Below are 13918 nucleotides of genomic sequence, written 5' to 3' on the forward strand. Positions count from 1 at the left end.
GCCCTGATGGAAACCACCTGAGCCAGCAAACACCGGGCTGCCTCACCACGCGGGGAGGAAGGCTGGGTGCACCGAGGCACGGATGGCGCCCGGTTAACGCAGCTCCCAGCTCTGCAGCAGCCGCGCTCCGCCCTGGGTGCCGGGGCAGCCCGTGGGCAGCTCCCACCGGGCCGTTCGTGGAGCTCTGAGTCACGCGAACCGAGCGCTCCGCTGATGCGGCTATTAGGATGCCTGATAAATATTTATAGCCTCTCACCGGGGAGCTGATTGACAGCACGGGGGCAATCCCTATCGGCAGCTGCCTGCAGCTGCCCTGGGGACGGGAGCTCGGGGAGAGGTTTGGTACCCGAGGGATCCCCGCGCTGGGGGCCGCGCGCAGTCCGGGGGCTGCCCCAAATCTCCCGGCGGGACGAGCGGCCCCGGACCGGACCGGCTCCCTCCGCGGGGCGGGGAGGGCGCTGACGCAGTGACTGCAGTCCCGGGGAGAGCTGCGGAGCCGGGCTGCCTGCAGGTGAACTGAAAGTCGTCGGGGGGAAGGGGAAGAGAGGGAGGAGGAGGAGGAAGTGGAGGAAGCGGCGCGCAGCCCGCCCTGCGCGCTGCAGCTGGCGACCGAGAGCTCCGCGCAGCTCCGCGCAGCCTCCGCCTCTCTGCGGCCGCCGGTCCGCTCCCTCCGCCCCGCTGCAGCGCGGCGCCCACCGTGTCCCAAAGTTTGCTCCCCCTGGGGAGGAGTGACCTTGGGGCAGGTGGTGCGCAGCGGGGCGGGAGCTGCGGGGCCGAACCCCCGGGGCGGTACCGAAGCCCCGGCGGCGCCGCCGCTTCCCGGGAGCGGCCGCCGAAGTCGGTTGAGCGCGGAGTGGCACCCCGGAGCGGAACGGAGGGTATCGGGGCTGCCACCCGCGGGTGGGCTCCGGAGGTCGGTGCCGGCGGTTCCGCAGAGCTGCGTCCTTCGGTCGGTCCATCAGCCTCTCGCGTCCCTGCGTGTCTTCTGCCTGTGAGTAAACTTATTACTGTGTCTAACTTCCGAGTTACTTATTTGTAAACGTGGGGTAGGGCAAAGATGACTTTTCCTCCAATAATGGTGATGATGAGGAAGGCTGCGTTGCATGCATCAGCTGTGGTTGGAAGATGTTTGTAACAGAATTACTGTGCCCTTTGGAGTAGTGGGGTGAAAAATCATTTAGGACTGTGCGATGTGAGTTGGAAGTGTTCCCTTTGAGCCCTACGAACAGAAACCTTTTCGAATAAGGGCTCTCAATCCCGAGGTGCTGCCCAGCCCATAGATACTGAGTGAGGGAGGCTGGAGGATGCTCAGCATGCTCTATGTGTGTGTGCTCTGGGATAGGATCTGCTGACTGAGGGCCGACTTTCTGCTGCTCCCGGAGTCAAAGCAAAACTACTGTCAACTTTGAGAATAGAACAATTTGACTTGTCTGAGCTTGGCAAAGTTCAGTGCTGCATGCAGTACGGGTGGGTACAGTGACGTAAGGCTCTCAGAATATTTAAGTGTTGTGGTTAATGCTTTATTTTCATGCTGTCCATTAAGAACTGGTATTTATTATTACTTTTCATTTTCTGGGACTTCCCATATCCTGGTAGTTTCAGAATAGTTGCTCAGAGCTCTGTGGATGGGCACTGTGTGCTGCCTGGGGGAGTCGGCAGTGGATGGCTCACATGGTTTGTGCTCAAAGTGTCTGCATGGATGGAGCTGCTGCTCCTTGTTGGGAAAGCTCGGTTGGACTCTTAGGTGAAGTACTGCATGATGGCAGGCATTAAGGCATAAACGCAGAGAGCTTTAATAAGCTGATTTTGGTGAATCGGGGGGTGGAAATCAAAGCATTTCTTATTTAATTATTTTTCTTCTGACCTTGTGAACAGCAAGGATGCAGCATGCAGAAGTCCATATCATCTGCCTCTAAGAAATACGTTTTTATATGGTGACCAAGCTAGAAAATCTGACTAAATATAACAACTTTTTTTTTTTCTTTTTTCTTTTTTTTCCCTTAGCTGTAGGCTTACTGAGAAATATAATCTAATCTCACATTCCTAAAGTAGGCTTTGACGGCAGCCGAACTAATGCCTGCAGGGAGCCCTATGCACATAGCTGGTCCTGCTCTACTCACCACGTGCAGGGCGTAGTGCTCACAGTGCATAACTCCTGCAGCCAGAAACTCTGACCCCATATTGCATGGACCCAGAGCTCTGATTGACAGTCTTAGGCCCAGAGACTTTTACATTTTACAGTCACAGTTTGGGTTTGTGGGCTTTATGAAGCCTTCATCCACAGATCATTAGCAGAGGTTTTTTTAGAGATGGGGTACTGGTTAGACTACGGTTGGACTTGATGATCTTCAAGGTCTTTTCCAACCTGGGTAATTCTATGATTCTATGATTGCAAAGTTGCAGGAGGCAGATCAGTACTGAGCATTATTTTGTGCTACTGTGCCTGGAACCGTCCGCTTTCTTTTCTTTTTCTTTTTTTTTCTTGTTTTTCCCCCTCTCCCTCTTGTTCTGCAGATGAATTATTCTAAAACTATTTTGACAATTTACTGTAGCTTAGATGGGCTATGTTTTCTGAAGCATTCAACATACAACAATAAAACTGCCATTGGAGAAAACTACCACAGTTAGTTACTTCTTTTTCCAGAATGTCTTCCCCTCCCCAACCCAGAAAGCATTGCTTTTGTATTCAGTCATCTTTTCCTTTTCCTGACAACAGATAGATGGCAAGTTAGCAATTCAGAACATCTCTTTACTTTTGCTGTTTGAAATAGCAATTTCCTGTTTATTGCTTTGGGATAAATTACAGTGCTGTTATGCCATACGTGTAGCTTTTGGTATAAGCGATTGGAAGAGGTGGAAAAAGTTAGCTTGTCTTTTTTTTTCTTTCTCTCTCTTTCTTTTTTTTTTTTTTCCTCGATTCCTAAGAAACCACTGCTCTGCTATGGCAGAATTGTTTCTCAAGAGAATACATTCATTTCTCTTCATTGAAGATTAAAGCTTGGCAGTTCTCAAGTGCAGACTCTTGTGTAATAGCTTCTGTCAGGGTGGTGGCTTTGCTGGGGCAAGGATGACGTCCAGACTGCTGTTGGTAACGGTTTGGATTTTGTAAGGTTGCCCTTAATTGAACAGCTCTCTTGTGTTTGACATTTGCTGTGACCTCTTGCTGTAAGGCAAAGGAGACAGTTAATGATTTTGAAGCTCGTCTTTCACTCAGTGGAAAATGAGGATGTTTGGTTCTCAGTCTTGTCCTAACTCCTAACCAGTGTGGAATTTTCATATACATACACATATGTAGGATACTCTATTGCATCCCTATGGCAATTGATACTTTTATGTATGTATGGAAAAATTTAAACACGTACTGACAGCCTAAGTATTTGCAGATTGTTTTATAGATATGATACTCTATAAAATCTGCAAGTCTTAACTTTAAATTGCTGTCCTGATTAATCAGTGTTTGCAGGCAGCAATTAAAAGTTATTATAAGCGGTGAAGAAAGCAATGAAGAGAAAGCAGACTAGGGATGGCAAATGTGTCACTGGGAATGGACAGCACAGGGAAGCAGGAAGCGGAGGACACAAAACAAGGTAAAAGGGGAGGGAACAGAAGAAATAACAGGGAAAGTGGGATGGAAGTAATGCTAGCAGACAGGGGAAGGGGAAGAATGAGGACTTCTGTCCAGCTTGGCTCATCACATCAAATTGTGCTGGTCATGTGGTTGACATTATAGTAGTGGTGGTCAGAAGCTCAAGCCTGTAGAGAAGACCCAGTTTAGTTATCTTAGTTCAGTTCCAATTGATACATCTCATGCTCTGCTCGGTCATGGTCCCTTCTGCTAGAACAGCCCATGTGGCTGCTTTGCCACGGTACCTCTACATATTGGCTCCCTGGTAATTATACTGAAACTGCTGACTTGAGCTTTCAAAGAGTTGTTGTTGGTAACTGCTTTCCTTCCCAGTCAAATTGCTGACTTGGTGGTGGGGGCCTTCCCAGTCATTATAGACATGTGGGCCTTTCTGCCTCTTTCAAAACATCATTTTCCAGCAAACAGCACTGATTTTTAAAGATTTATTTTAATTGCAGAATGAAATCAACAAATAGCTTTTTCTTGAATGCGTTATACTGTAGTGCAAAGGAGCGTTTTTGTGTTGTACCAGATGTCTAAACCCTACAGACTGAAAAAGGCATCTTCATGAGTCATCTGATGGAGACTCATACAGATGCTTGACATTAAGATGCATGAAACTTACATACGTAGTTTATATATGCAAAAGTACTCTCACTTTTTCACTTAACAGCTGAATAGTAGCTTTTTTCACCTGATGTAAGCTGGAATTTCCTATATTCTTGAATGTTTTGTCTTAGAATTCATTAAGTGATTGAACAGTAGTTTTCCAAGCCAGTGTGAAATGAATTAACTCCAAAATTTATATAAAGATTCAAGGAAAATACAGAGATTTTCATTGATGCCATTCAGGCAAACTGCCAGATCTCTGTGTAATAATATTATTTGTGCCAAAATTGTGGGTAATGCCAGGAGAAGAATCAGGTTCTGTGGAATGGATGGAGTGGAATGGGACAGAGCAATGTAAAGGTTTGCTTGATGTTAAAGGCTTGCTTTTTTGAACGGGTTATTTAAGTCATCCATTATGCCTTTTATCTCCTTTAACTTCCCATTGAATACATCTTGGGAAATGCTTCACTGACCCACAGGAGTATCTAGGAACTGCCAGATGCGCTTTGTGCAATTTAATGATAGGTGTATAAATTATTTTGACCTCTGAGTAACTTTTTTGTTTTTCCCCCACAGAATCATAGAATTGTCTAGTTTCAACCCCTCTGCTATGTGCAGGGTTGCCAGCCACTGGATCAGGCTGCCCAGAGCCACATCCAACCTGATTCCTTTTCATATGTTTGTTACTATATAGCTCTGATCTTTTGTGTATCTTTCCTCCTCCTGTGGTATTCTTAATCTTTTTTACTTTAGGCCTCGAAGTACCCTATCCCTACAGTGCATTTATGTATTTGTTTATTTTGCATTTTTACCTACAAGAGGGTTGACTTGCATCAACATCAATTAGGAGATGCAGGCTAGGCTGTTACTTTTCCATATCCCTTCTTTGAGCAGGGAGAGACAAGGCACTGTTTCCCCATAGAAATGGTGAGTTTGGCTGATGGAGTGGTTGATGTGGTCAGGGACCCTGGGGTCCTTGTAGCCCACCTTGCTCCAGCAGGGACACCCAGAGCAGGGTGTCCCAGTCTGTCTCCAGGCAGCTTCTGCAGATATCCAAGGAGGGGACTCCATAGCCTCTGGGCAGCCTGTGCTGGTGCTCAGTGAGGATTACAAAAAATACGTGGGTTTCTTTGTGGTGGATTTCTGAAGCAGCTTTGTGACTGTGGATGGGTATTGGATGAAAGATGCAACTTTAGCAAGTGCACCTCTGTGCTGCTCAAATTCCTCAAAGCTGACATTTCACTCTTCAGTTTGCTTATACATTGCTTACCTTCAATTCAGTTTTCTTGTGATATGTATCCCCAAAGAAGGTTTCAGTGCTCCTTGTGCTCATGATCGTTTATTTTCACAAGGGCTGAGCAGGAGCCCCCCACAGAGACATTAGCAGTTCCAGGTTGTGTGGTGAGGAACACGAGGTGCCTGAGGTTCTCCTCTCTGTAAGAGAGTGAACAAAAGCACCAAGAAAGAGCTGAAGCAAGCGGGTTGGGGGCCAGGAGCTTGCTTGCACAACATTATTTTTCCTCTTAGGAACATGATGCCAAAAGTAAAAGAAGTACCACTCTCCTACTGTATGTTCACATTACTGGCTGTTGGATGTCTTAGCTCTGGAATAATGCAACTTAGCCTTGTCTGATTTAGGAGTTTTGGTTAACTTGCATCCTAACGTGCATGGAATTATTAAGGTTGGAAAAGACCAGTAGGATCATCTAGTCCAACCATCAGCCCATCACCACAATGCCCATTAAACCACACATGCCTATTCCTCCTTTTCTCTGCAGATATGATATTAGGGCAGTCCTAGCTTATGCCTGTATGTGCTCCCTTTCTGTCCTCATGTTTCATACACAGTTGGAACAGTTAAAGTCCCAAGTGTTGGAGGGGATCTGCAGGGGAACAAAAAGAGCTCTTTGCCCTTGGATGATTATTCCAAGTGAAATGCAGCAGTATTTTCATTTTTTCTCATCACTCACATACTATTCACTGTTTTAAGAACTTTTTCTTGCAGTAGTACCTAAAATAATACAAACAGCAATCCTGTGGAAATAGAACCTTTGATGAGTGTGTTGGAGTCAGCGTTGGGTTGCTGCTGGGTATTGGGATGGTGATAGGCAAAACTGCAGGGACCTCTTGGGGCTGTGTGAAACAGAACACATGCTGTCAAGAGAGTTGGGAGGGGGTATTGATTTGGTAACAACAAATCCTACCTTGGACTGAGCTCTGTCTGGCAAGAGCCTGAATTCTGATACTAGGAAATGGTTTCTGTACTTTACTTCTATGAATATATGTGGAGGTTGCTTGGAAATATTTGCTGGAAAAACTTGTAGAATTATCCGTCTTCACTTTGAAATCCACAAGGATGGATTAGATGTGTTTGTTACTTAGTCATGGAGTATGCAATTAGCACTCTGGCTGGATATTTATTATGTATCTGTTGAGGAAGTGCTTTCTGCTGTCATTTTTATTCTAATAAACAATGCTTTAATATGGATAATCCTCTTTTAACGTTAATTGGAACATAGAGCTAATGCTTACACATCTTCAGTTTGGAAACTGATGGGATAGCTGTTGTATGCCAGTGCAATATCAGCAAAGCAAAACTGGAGGGAAGTGTGAAGGAACCATCATTATAAGCATGAATGTATGGGTTTTGTGCTTTGTCCAGTCACATTTCCAGTTTTGTACGTGCCGATATAGTCATTATAAAGGCTTTAATTGGCAAAGAGCTTGCCAGCCTGCCTTTGCCAGCTCTGCTGAAATCCTGGCCAAACTTCTCAAGAGTGCAGTAATCTGCAGTTGGCTGAGAGCGGCGGATATAAATAGATGATATGGTGCTGAATTACAATTGATTATTGAAATTCAGCTAGTATGTAATAGATAGCCATAAAAAGGCAACATTGTTTCCCTAATATGGGGCTTGAAATGAATGCGGTCCTTTTTTTAATTTAGCAAAGTTAATGTTTATCACAAAGTCATAAAATCTAGCCTATATTCTTGTGATTCTTTGCAAACAAAAATCTTTTTCTGCTCTTAATAAGAGAGGAGTTTTGGTCTCTTGTCTGGGTGGCTTCCAGTAGGAACAGTTCATTAGTTTATTTCGGGTCAGGCAAAAGCTGGATGAAGACAAAGTGCATTTTATATATAAATTGCTTTTCAAGCATTTTTCTTCAGAAGCCATAGAAGAAAACAACAGTATTCAGCAGATGCTCTTCTCAAAATTATTTGCTTTACCTCCTCTCAATAATAAAGAATATTTTGGGTTTAATTGGAACATGGGCGAAAAAAATAAGCTAACAAAATCAGTAAAATACAAAGCGTTACCCATGGAATCAGACTTCATTAGTCTGTGCTTAACGCCATAATGTTATTTTCTAGAAGCTAAAATAATTTGGAGGTCCAATTGAGTGGGAAGGATTTGTTGATTTTTTTCAACCTGTATGGTTGGTGTGTGCATCAGTGTTAGATCTTGCCTTCGCTGTTTGTCACCTTATGGGAGGTTTTACATTTTGCTTCCAGGAGGGGAGATCCAGGCCCTAAGCTGGGCATTCCACTGAGGTGCTGGGGAAGTCTCCTTTGGGAACAGCTGAGCTGAAATGCCAATTCCTGGGACAGGAGAATAGAGAGTGAGGAAATGCTGTGTGTGGGGCTGTGCATGATATGCTGTCTCTGTGGTGTTTAGAATCTGCAGCACTGCCAAGTAATGGGTGTGTGAGAAGTCCAAAGTCTGTCGCTTGCAAAGCATTATGTGAGGCAGACGCTGGAAGCTGGCACTGAGGCTTTGTCTTGCTTCATGCTGTGTGCCTGGAAAAGCCAACATCGATTTGTTGAGTCACTTCTTCTTCTTTGGAGCGTGGGACCTGATTACAGGCAGTTCAGGTCATCCTAGGTCAAAGACAAGCAGGTTATTGGAAGCCCTTTCAGTCATGAAGTCAACTTGTATCTTGCTGCACTCAAACCAGCAGTAGTTCTGTCATAGGTGCTGTGGAGCTGTGGTTTGGGGAATGACTACTCATTAGCTCCCAGTGAGCACTGACTTCTTGGGCAGCACAGTATGTGGTGAAGGTATCTGCTGTTATATCATGGGAGCAGGAAAGCACAGAACCATTGCTCTTCTTAGCTTTATGGCAATGGAGTAGTGAGTGTCTGCCACTGAGTTTGCATTTGGTCTCTGGCTGTGCAGTCTGCAGATTCATCTGCCTTACTGTGAACTTTCTTACTGCTGCCATTTTCAGTTCTGTATTAATGGTGAGTACATCAGCAATCAGCATGCTAGTAAGCAGTATTATCTACCCTCGAGCTGGTAGGTGGCACAGCTACTGAAAAGCTAGGGGCTGCATGCTGCTCCTAATTCAGCTCTGTGGGATGGAGCTCAGTGAAGGAAAATGCTGGGGTGAAAACTTGGGCTGCATCAAAAGCAGCATGACCTGTACGGGGTAAGGCCTCATCTGGAGTACTGCATCTGGATGTGGAGTCCTCAGTATGGGAGAGATGTGGACCTGCTGGAGCCTCTCTAGAGGAGGGCCACAAAAACAATCCCGGGGTGGAACTCCTCCCCATGAGGACAAGCTGAGGGAGCTGGGGCTGTTTAGCCTGAAGAAGAAAAGGCTTCAGGGAAAGCTAATAAGCCTTTCAGTACCTACAGGGGCTGTAAGAAAGAAGAGAACAGACTTTTTAGCAGCGTTTATTGTGGTAGGACAAGGGAAAAGTTTCAAACAAAAAGGGGGGATATTTAGATTGGACATAAGGAAGAAGTCTTTTACAGTGAGAGTGGTGAGGCACTGGCACAGGCTGTCCAGGGAGGTGGTGGATACCCCATCCCTGGAGACACTCATGGTCAGGCTGGAAGAGGCTCTGAGCACCTGATTGAACTGTAGGTGTCTCTGTTCATGAAGGGGAGACAGACAAGATGACCTTCCAACTAAAGTGATTCCAGTATAACATCTAAGAGTTACCAAATGATGCAGTGGCGGTGTTAATTATGTTGTAACTTTGAATTTGAGAAGTGTATCCCCTTAATGCAAGAAATATTTCCTCTGTGGTTGTCTGGAAAAAATAAAAATAAAAAAGAAATCACTCTCTTTCTTGGTTACTCGTAGGTACAGATTTACAGTGAGGTCAGATTGTTGTTATGAACTGATTATGAACTGATTTCAAGGTGCTGTCTGGTTTATACTTAAGAAGAAAAGTTGCAGCCAAGCAGTTGCTCAGGCAGATGCTGAGTTCCTATAACTTGCTGTACTTCTGTAATTTCATAATGTTCATAACCAGTTCTTTCATGGGATTCTCTTTATGGTTTCTGGCACAGCGCTGGGTCTCTGGATTGCTCAATAAAGCCCAGACCTCTGAATGCTTTATATCATTCACAATGAATCAGACCATTCACTCGCATCCAGTGCAGCGATGAATCGCTTTAAATTTCCATGCCTAGGAGACAGCCAATCGCGCTCGCGTTTGCGGGAGGAAGAGACAGAAGGAAAAGAAACATGGGCACGAGATGTGCAGCCCAGGTTGGGGGCAGCACCCATTGCCACCGCTGGAGCCCGGGATGGACGCGTGGGGTGCGGGGGGATCCGCTGCTGCTCCCTGTCTGCAACCACGGGAGGGAGCTCCGCGCTGGGAGCGGGGCTGTCCCCGCGGCTACGCTCAGAGAACGGGATCTGCGCTCTGCAGAACCGCTGTGGCTTTGCTCCTTTCTCTGCAGCTCCTTGTTTCTCGGGTCGCTAGGATCAGTGCTGTTCTATGCATCCGACGGGCTGAAAGGTTACACGAGGCACTGTGAGCCGGGTAGAACAAGAGGCTCTTTTCACGCGGCGCATCACTGAGACTGCGGGCAACTTTTAATGGGTGAAGAAATGTTACTTTTTCTTCCCAGCTTTATTTTTGTGGTTGACATTTCAAAATTTCTGAACAAACATCTGTAAAGGGCACCGAGGAAGCAGAAGATTAAGATGCGAAGATATGGAGTGATGTCAATACTTCAAACACTGCTCTCATTGATCCTTCCCCTTCCATAGCAGATTGTGCTGGACAATCCAGAATGGAAAGAAGTTTTCACACACTGTTCCCCACACCCCAGATGAGTGGGGTTTTCTTTTGTTTTGCTCTCTTCTGCAAGAAGAGCTCAGTAAAGGTATTCTTTTATCCTGAAGAACGCTAAAGAGCAGCAGAGGCATAGAATAGTAGAATCAATCATAGAACTGGCTTGGAAGGGACCTTTAAAAGTCTTGTTCATTGCAGGGCAGTTGGACATGGACACCTACACTAGATTTAGGTGCTTAGAGCCCCATCCAGACTGACCTTGATGTCACTGAGGATGAGTCTTTCACCACCTCTGGGCAACCTGTGCCAATGCCTCACCGCCCATATTACAAAATGTTTCTTCCTTATGTCCAATCTAAATCTCTCCTCTTAAGTTTGAAACCATTTCCCCTTGTCCTATCAACCCCTTCATAGGAGAGGTGCTCCATCTCTGGGATCATTGTTGCAGCCCTCCTCTGGACATGCTTCAACAGGTCCGTGTCTCTCCTGTACAGAGGATTCCACATCTGGACACAGTACTCCAGGATATGGTTGGCTTTTTGGGCTTCAAGGGTACATTGCTGGCTTATGTCCAGTTAAACCACATAAACCACACACATTTACAGTAGCTTTATAGTTTATCCAATTGTTGGTAGCAGTGCTTTATTTGAATTTTACGTGGTTTAATGTGTTGTAGCTCTTCCCCCTGCAGAATCCCCTTCTTGGACCTGCCTCTTGTGTGCACCAGCACACTTCTGCATCATTTGCCCTTTGTGCAAGCTCTTCTGCTTCAGGGAAAGCCCATCTCAAAGCTGGGAAGAGAAGGTTGGGAGGTGGTGGCCAAGATGCGTGGGGGGCATATAATCCTTAGAATTCAAAAATAAGAATTTCTGCTGTCCTGTTGCAATTTCTTCATAGACTGAAAAATCAACAGCACAAGAATATTTTAGTTTCCCAATTTTCATATTTGAAATGAAGCTTCTGTTCCCTGTCCATGTTGTTGTTGACCACCTCAAGAAGCTGTATGGCCTGAGCCCTGATGAGGTTATAAGAACCTCTGTTCCCTACCAAAGGACTCTTGTGTATTCAAAATAACCTGACAACCTGACAAATATTTGAAGGGGAAAAAGCTTCTGAATGCTCTGTGAAGTTAAAGATTAGTATCTTAGAGGGCAATCAGATATGCAGTAATAGAAAATGTATACTATAGATTGAAAATGCAGCAATGTATGTTTTCTAAAGGAATAATTTAATTTTAAAAACGCTGGTGGGGATTCAGAATAAAGATTTAACTCAGTCTTGTTGTGAGACTTGCCATCTTTGTAGTTTTTAACTCCAACACAAGGAGCCCTGTAGTATGAGAATTTCACTTGTTTAAGAAATATTTTCCTCTAATAGAAAAAATCCTTAAAATATGTATTCAGAAAATATACTGAATGTGAAGGGAATTAGGTTGATACTTTGAGAAACTGTAGTCTTCCAAATCAAACACCCTCTTCTGTATGTAAAGGGATGGTTTATGTCATTTTAAAACTTGGTGTTTGTGATGATCGGTGTTCCTCACATAAAAGGATGCGTGAACAGCATCAACTAATAACACACGTCTGTGATCATCACTTTTAGTTTTACTTTAAACCTAAAGAGAGTTATCACTTAGCCAGCCTGAAATTAAATTAAATCTATGAACTAATTAAAAAATAAATAAAAAAATCCTGGAAGAACTGCAGACTGAAGATAAGGTTGGGGGTGCAGCATTCTGTTGTGATACAGCACATGGGAAAGCTGAGCCCCTTCGATAAATACCCTTGAATCTTCACTTGGCATTGTGTTCATTGAAAGCTTGTGAGGAATGTGTGACACAAGTGTTTCTCCAGAGCTTCCAAACCAAGCAGAGGCGGTCTGAGCTGCTGGAAGTGGTTTGCTGTGTTGTGGCCACGGTGGTTGGTTGTTGCTGGTGGTGGTTGTGATGATGATGGCATATGTGTGTTCTTGGTGGTGATTTTGTTGTTATTCAGGACCCCTTATATAAAATGCCACTCTGTGAGAAGATCTTCACATCTGAACAATAAATGCTGCTGACCGACCCCACGATCCTTCACTCTAATATTTAATTATTACATTCTTCTCTTATCTTCTAGTTCACAAAGTACTGTCTTGGCAAAGAAGGGAGTTTGTGAAAGCCTGTAAACAGAATCTGTGTGTGCGTGCATGTCAGTATGTATATTCATGGAGCTAGATGGATGCATATGGATTTGTGTTACAAAATGCAATCATGTTGACCCGTTATCTAGAACTTTCTTTTGGACTCACAGCATTACTCCATTGGAGAACATAGCATTCAAACGAAGGACAATATTTTGAGGGGGCAGAAACATTTTTAGTAACTAGGTTAACCATAGTGATGCTCTATAAGAATTAAACCAATTGTTCAACCTACGTCAATTTCCTCATATAGCCTCCCTTGAGAGCTTGCTGCCTGCAGCACCTTCCAGTTATCTGTTCCTTCCTTGCTGTGGGTGGCATGGGATCTAGTGGGGGTCACCTTGGAGTAACTCAAGGTCCCCAGAGTCACCTTGCAGAAGGTTGCTTCCCACCACATGAGGCTAAATAAATAGAAATCCGACTGCAGGACAGCAAATAGATAGCTCACCCCACGTAATGTGCAATGTTGCTGCTTTAAGGTTGAAACCAAGTTCATGTTTATTTCTTTCAGCGTTTCACATTTAAAAATGAAGAGTGATTATCTGTAGTGGTGCACTAAATAAATTGCTTTTTTTCCTCTTCAGAAATGTTTTTACCCTGGAGTATTCAGTGGCAATAGCAGTAAAAAGCAGTCGCGATGCTTGTGTTCAGAGAATGTGCTCTCTCTTGTGGCCCTGCTCTTTCAGTGAACTTTTATCTTGCTAAAATGAATATTTTACGATTAAGAACACTTGGTCACATCTGGTACTTCTCGAAAATGGTTGCATTTCCAAGAATAGCATGCAGACATGAAACCAGAATCACAAGCAGATGTTTGTTAATATGGCCATAGATAACCTTTCAGCTTCACGCTTAATTTTCATGAATAACCATCTGTAAAGAATGCAGATTAATGGAGAGCAGAGATGATCTCTGTCAGTGTCAATATGTTAACTTTACTGTATTGCTGATATGGCACTCATTACTATAAAATAGCATTTCCTTGTTGTACAAAATTGTCAGCTGCTGTTTTCAGAGAAGTGATGCTTCCTTCTTTTTCACTTTGTCATACTATTTTAGGGTTGTAAAAAAGCATTTTTAGCGTGCAAGGTGACTACTTGTGTCAACAAAACTACTAATTATGGCTTGATTCCTTAGCAAACATTATTTCCCTTCCTGCCAGCTGTAGACAATGAGTCAAGATGTGGAATAAAGTGAACCTCTGGCTCTTTCTCCTTGTTATCCTTTATATATTTATTGAGATTCATGTAGCTCCTGTGACAGAGCTGGTGTAAGTGGGGCATTGGTTCACTTGACTTCTGGCTTTGAACAACCATATTTGAACTTATTTTAAAAATCCAAAACTTCAACAGCTATCTATATCCAGGATGTTATCTTTTGCTTCTTTTCTGGTTTTATTCCTCCTTTGACTTATATGTAGTTTTGGATAGCTCAGCTTACAGGTTTTGCAGATAGCTCACTGAAATA

At 44.2% G+C, this 13918-nt stretch overlaps 1 protein-coding gene across 4 annotated transcripts in view; it reads left to right on the forward strand.

The window, feature by feature from the left end:
- Positions 1 to 370: 370 nt before the first annotated feature.
- The window catches only part of KIAA1217 (KIAA1217 ortholog), a 337137-nt gene continuing 323589 nt past the window's right edge, over positions 371 to 13918 (forward strand). For 2 of the 4 annotated variants that reach the window (XM_072328264.1, XM_072328270.1), the window contains exon 1: positions 635 to 991. The gene's annotated coding sequence lies outside the window, so the exon portion shown is untranslated. Of the gene's footprint in view, positions 512 to 634; positions 992 to 13918 lie in introns of those variants that run through there. The other 2 variants (XM_072328265.1, XM_072328271.1) reach the window with 2 other exon arrangements.

Source organism: Excalfactoria chinensis, chromosome 2, assembly GCF_039878825.1.
Source record: "Excalfactoria chinensis isolate bCotChi1 chromosome 2, bCotChi1.hap2, whole genome shotgun sequence".
NCBI lineage: Eukaryota > Metazoa > Chordata > Aves > Galliformes > Phasianidae > Excalfactoria > Excalfactoria chinensis.